The following is a 6,417-nucleotide window of genomic DNA, read 5'->3' on the forward strand; positions in this document are numbered from 1 at the left end:
GGAGACAGCTCAGGGGGCAGGAGTGCATGGAGGGATGGACACTGGGAAGAGGTAACTATGGGGAGGAAGTGGGTGGGGAGCTGTTGCATTGTGGTAAACTGTGGTCAATGTCATGAGTAAACTGCTGTATGGAAAGTGAATTTGCTCTGTAAATCTTCACCCAAATCACAAGAAAAAATATTGTCAATGCCTCAGTTTCCCCGTCTATAAAATGATGATGATAAATAGTACCTATTCTGGTGGCATAGTGCCTAAGGCATTTGACTGCTAACCAGAAGGCTGGTGGTTCAAACCCACCATTCACTCCTCGGAAGGAACATGGGGCAATCTACTTCCGTAGTGATACTGCCTCAGAAAGCCAAGGGGGGTCGCTATGAGTGAAAATCAACTCGACGACAGTGAGTTTGGTTTGTTTGTTTTCCAAACGTGCCATAATGATTAAATTAGCTAACCTGTCAAACACTTAGAAAAATGTTGAAGAATAATCTCCCAGTGTTGTCTGTTCATATTGATATCATTATTCTCCAAGAGAGACATGTATGGCAGTGTACATGGCTAATACAGCACAAGTCACTTCAGCAACTTTACAGCCAGGATCAGAATTGAGGGCTCCAGAATCCAGTTCTTCAGTGGCTATTTATTTAGCATCAGTTATGCTTGGTTGTATGAGCATCTAAAGAAGTGTAAATTGAATTCCTATCCTTATTGGAATTACAGTCTAGCTGGGAATTGCAAACAGGTAGTTAGCGCTCATCAACGCAGTCTACATGTCAAAGGAAGGGCAGAGAAAATGCATGTTTCTGGAGTTCAGGTGAGGAGAGGTCCCTTCCACTGGGTCAGTCTAGGGGACTCCCTGGGAACAGGTGAAGTCTGTTGTGGGACTTGAAGAATGGGTAGGATTGGAGAGATGGAGAAGAGAACAAGGGGGCTGGCAGCCAGAGGCTGGCTCCAAGGGCAAAAATGCACAAAAACCATGCACACAACAATGGCACTTAGTTGAGTAAGAGAACCCCACGAATTTAAGGCTTCTACACAAGGCACTAGATAGTACTGCTTCATTTAGGAAAGAATCCCTTTACCATCTTGAGCCTTTATCTTTGTGTGTAAACCCCCAAGCACAGTCCCACAAGGTCAACACTGCACCCGAGATTAAACACAACTGTATCCACTCATTTTTCCAGGGAGGCAGCTCTCTCCTGGTTTTCTTCCAGTGGTAGCTTTAACAGAAGCAACAGCTACAGCAGCTGATACCTGATATTTAAAAAGCAGCTTTGCCAGGTTGGCACAGCTGAAGGATTTTGTTTTACAAAATCTATAACCAGAAAACATTGGCTTTGCCTTCTGTCCTAGAGATGTGAAGGAATTAAAGGATTGAAGATTGCAAAGCCTTCATGAATAATTTAGGATCCTCTATGCCTAGCAAATATTCACTTCACTTTCTGTGTGCCAATATTGGGTCCTGACATTTGAAGAAGGTTTAATGGTGCTGAGTGTTCCTTAATTCAGGATCATCACCAACCACACATGAACACGCATGCACACACACATGCTTGTGCACATACATACACACTCCTTTCAGCTATTTTGTGTCATTTATGTCTAAAGTCTCAGAATTACATCATTCTCAATATGATGGGGTTTTGTGGTTGATACTCTTTATTTTATTTAAGAAGCATGTAATTAATATCCTCAAGGAGGCCCAGTAGCATAGTGGTGAAACAAACAGCTGGTAATTGCAATGTCAGAACTTTTGAACCCACTAGCTTCTCTGTGGGAAAAAAATGTGGCAGTCTGCTTCCATAAAGATTACAGCCTTGGAAATCCTATAGGTCAGTTCTACTCTGTCCTCTAAGGGTTCTATGAGTCAACTTGAAGGCAACAGGTCAAAGCACATCCCAAATATTAACTCATTTTTGTCTTCATAATAACACTATTTGGTTGTTGTGGTTGTTGTTGTGGTTGTTGTTGTGGTTGTTATTGTTGTTGTTAGGTGCCATCAAGTTGGCTCTGACTCATAGTGACCCTGTGTACAACAGAACAAAACACTGCCCAGTCCTACCCCAGCTTCACAATCCTTGCTAGACCTGAGCCCATTGTTGCTGCCATTGTGTCAATCAATTTAGTTGAAGGCCTTCCCCTTTTTGCTTACCCTCCACTTTACCATAATCTCCTTCTCCAGGGAATGGTGCCTTCTGACAACATGAACAGAGTAGGTGAGACAAAGTCTGGCCATTCTCGCTTCCAAGGAGCAGTCCAGCTGCACTATTTGGTAGGAACCAAAATTATGCTCCTTTGGGCAATGACATAACAAAAGCTGAGAGAGGTTATATAACTTCTCCAAGCCATACATCTAGTAGGAGGCTGCAAAAAGAACATGGAGAGAGCATTTTCTGACCTCCTCTAATTTCACAAGACGAAGTCAGAAGGCTTATTCCTATGAGGCCAGACATGCTGCCTCCCTCCAGCCTTTTACCAATTCTGACACCAACTGTCCCTCCCACGGCACTCACTACTTCTCTCCTGAGTTCAATAATTCATTGCAATGGCCAAACAGAACTCACAGATAATACTCACAATTATGGGGTTTATTAGGGAAGTAACAGGCTACAATTCAGGCTCAGGAACACACTCAGGATACAATTCTTCAATCAGGACAATTTCCCCTCTGCTGTGCCCCCAAACTCACCTCTTTCACTGTTGGCCTCTCAGCCTGGCCTCTGCCCTGCTTGGGCAAGTGTTGCAAAGCTCTTTAAGCTCTGCTGATAGGTACACCTAGGTGCACGCCACTCTGTCAGCAAGCCTCCTGCCCAAGGGCACTCAGGTTTCTTGCTCTGTGGGGCAGGTAAGCCTGCTGCTCTGTCTTGTGCCTCTTGGTTCCACTGCGACTGCCAGGTGTCTCTCTCTGCCAGGGTGTCTCTCTCTGCCATGTGTCTCTGCCAAGGAGGTCCAGTATGGGGATCTCTGGTCCAATGATGACCTCTACCTCACCTCTAGCTCTTCTCTCTTGATGGCAGTGAGATCTCCCTTTCTACCTCTGTTGTTGTTAGGTGCCGTCGAGTTGTTTCCAACTCATAGAGACCCCATGCACAGCAGAATGAAACACTGCCCAATCCCGCACCAGCTCCATGATCCCTGCTATACTTGAGCTCATCATCATAGCCACTGTGTCAATCCATCTCGTTAAAGCCCTCCCCCTCTTTTGTCGACCCTCCACCCTACCAAGCCTTTAGTAAGGCTCATTTTAAGCCTGGCAGAGTGAGAAAACTAACCAGTCGCAGCATCAGAGTTCTACACACCTTATTTACGTAGTCCCACCCAGTAATCTGGTGGGAGTTACAAAAATCATGGCTATGGCTAGAAAACCCATACCACATAATTCACTGCACCACAGAGGCAGAATGAGGACTCAAATATAGGCTCTCTAGCAAAGTTAGGATAACTTTGTAACTACAAATAAGGACCTCAAGGAAGTAGGTTGCTGAGCCTGTGGGCTGGGGACCACAGTCATAGGTGACACCAAGCTCAATTAGCACAAGATGGTATACAAAGTTATTGTTCTACATCTTGTTTTGGTGAGTAGCAACTAGGGTCTTAAAAGCTTACAAGTGGCCATCTAAGTGGCAACTATTGATCTCTCCTCAACCAAAGCAAAGTGCGAAGAAAAGCAAAGATGCATGGCAACACTAGTTCAAAGGACTAATGGACCATGAGAACCTCAAGCTATATGACCCTGAGACCAGAAGAACTAGATGGAGCCTGGCTACCAATGCCAATCACTAGGAAAGGGATCAAAATCAGAGATTCCGTATAGAGTGGGAGAAGAATGTGCAACAAAACTCAAAATCACTAAAAAAAAAAAGAAGACCAGGCTTACAGGTCTGATAGACACTGGTGAAACCCCCAAAACTATGGCCATGACTCACCCTTTCGGCCTGGAATTGATTTCACTCCTGGAGCTTAACTCTCAGCCAAACAAGAGACAGGCCTACAGGCTGAACACTTGCACCAGGGAGATGCATTCCTTAGAATAATCAAACATGTGACAGCAGAAGGGCAGATTTACACAGGAAGAAAGGTAGGGAGGCAGGAATGCACAGGCAAAATGGACACAGGGAAAGGGTAAGCACAGAGAGGAAGTGGGAGGTGAGATGTTACACTGTAGGGAAATAACCAGCATCACAAAACAAAATGTGTACATGAACCATTAACAAGTCTGCTTTGTAAAATGTGTACAGGAACCGTTAGCAAGTCTGCTTTGTAAAATGTGTACAGGAACCGTTAGCAAGTCTGCTTTGTAAAATTTCAACCAAAGCCCATTCATTCCTAAGTCAGAAAGGCATCTTAGGTCCATAGTCTTGGGGCGGGGGGTTCTTCCAGTTTCTGTCAGAACAATAAGTCTGGTCTTTTTTTGTGAATTTCAATTTTTGTTCTCCTGGTTGGTAGTGGTAGCTGGGGACCATCTAGTTTTTCTGGTATCTGGATCATGTAGGCTGTGGTTCACGTAGTCCATTAGTATTTTGGACTAATTATACCCTTAAGTCCTTGGTTTCTTCACTTGCCTTTGCTCTGGATGGGAAGAGACCAATAGTTTTGTATTGTAGATGACCACTCACAAACTTTTTTTTTTTTTTAACTTTTCACTGTGATTTGGTTGAAATTTTACAAAGCAGACTTGCTAACGGTTCATGTACACATTTTACAAAGCAGACTTGCTAATGGCTCATGTACACATTTTACAAAGGAATGGGGTTTCCATGAGAACTGATCATTCTAAGGTTTATTAATGATTATTTTTATGTTATGATGACTTTTACTTTCTCTAAGCAGATTTGCAACTGAGACAACTAAGTTAAAAAAATAATAATAAAATAAAATAGGTGACAAACATTCACTGTTATTCTGCTTAAATAACTGAACTCTCTTCATTCCACAGCTGAGGTTCAAGGGCCACTGTGTAATCCTTTGTCTTTCATCATGAGGTCCAGTGTTACAAAAGCCATCGATTTTACAGCTTAATTATTGGGGTCAGATGACCCTAGCCTCTAGCACCACTTTAGTACCTTCCATCTACTTCTGTAAAAATTTATCACCTCGGAAACCCAATGGGGGTCTCTATGAATTGGAATCAACTCAATAGCAGTGAGTTTGATTTTGGTTTGTATTTTCATTAAAATAGCCAACTACATATCCATAGAAGTCTCTAAATACAAAACTATTAGAGCTGATGTATAAAATGTTTAATCTTTTGAAATACATAGATAAGCTGGTGCTATGGATTGAACTGTTACCCTAAAAAGTGCATATTGTGATCCTGAACTCTACATCCACAGACGTGATCCCATGTGGAAATAGGATCTTCTTGGTTACATTCCTGTGGTCATACCTGAGTAGGACACGGTCTAACCCAAATCACTTCTGAGTTGTTAGAGGAGCCAAACAGAGAGACACACTCAGGGAAAGACAGATACCAAGGAACTCCTGGGGCTGCCAACAAAGAAGGACATCTCTTGGAGCCACACTCTGAACTGGGACTTCTAGCCTCCTAAATGGAGAGACTGTCTGACACCCGCAGCCACCCATGTGTGGTATTTTTTTTTTTGTTACAGCCTCACCAGGCAACTAGGACACCTGACAAAACTTAAAGAAAATTCTCACATACCAAAAGTGATGAAAAATCTTGGATAGAAAGACATAAGCAAGGGCTAAGGCTGGAAGATGCAGATATCTGATCATCTCTGGTGACTGGGAGATTTTGTGTTATGGGGGCTGGAACACAGAGCAGGAAAGCAAGCTTAAGGTCTAGCACGGATAAACTTGTGTCCCCCAAAATACGTGTGCTGTAGATCCTAGCCCCTATACATGTGGACCTAATTCTCTTTGGGAACAGAGTTTTCATTGTTATGGAATGAGACCATATCAGTGCAGGGTGTGTTTTTTTGGTTTTTGGTTTTTTCATTTATAGGTGTTTCTGCATGTGTACGGGGCAACTATATCATGTGATATTAACCAGTACATTTTTGCAGGTATTGAAAGATGAATTGAATACAGAGAATTATGTGCCCCCAGCATGGACAAGCCACACCAATAGAAAAAACAACCCAGTTTTATATTTTAATTCACAAAGTAATTTGACTAGCTTACTCCGTTGTCTGTGCTTTGTTAGTATCTGAATCACACTGAAAATTAGTGAGTAGTTCTGAAAATGTATGGTCACTATATTGAAATACACTTTATTTCATATACCCATTTTCCTATTCATTATCATGTGTAAAATCATGAGGAGAATATTAAAGCATTAGTACCTGTTCTTTTTTATCAGTTTTTATTGTGACCTGGATGAAAGTTTACAGAGTAAATTCACTTTCCATACAGCAGCTCACATATACTTTCTCTCATGACATTGACTGCAGTTTCCCA

This window comes from Orycteropus afer, unplaced genomic scaffold (genome assembly GCF_000298275.1).
Source record: "Orycteropus afer afer isolate SDZICR_OR568_19922 unplaced genomic scaffold, OryAfe1.0 scaffold00135, whole genome shotgun sequence".
Taxonomy (NCBI): domain Eukaryota; kingdom Metazoa; phylum Chordata; class Mammalia; order Tubulidentata; family Orycteropodidae; genus Orycteropus; species Orycteropus afer.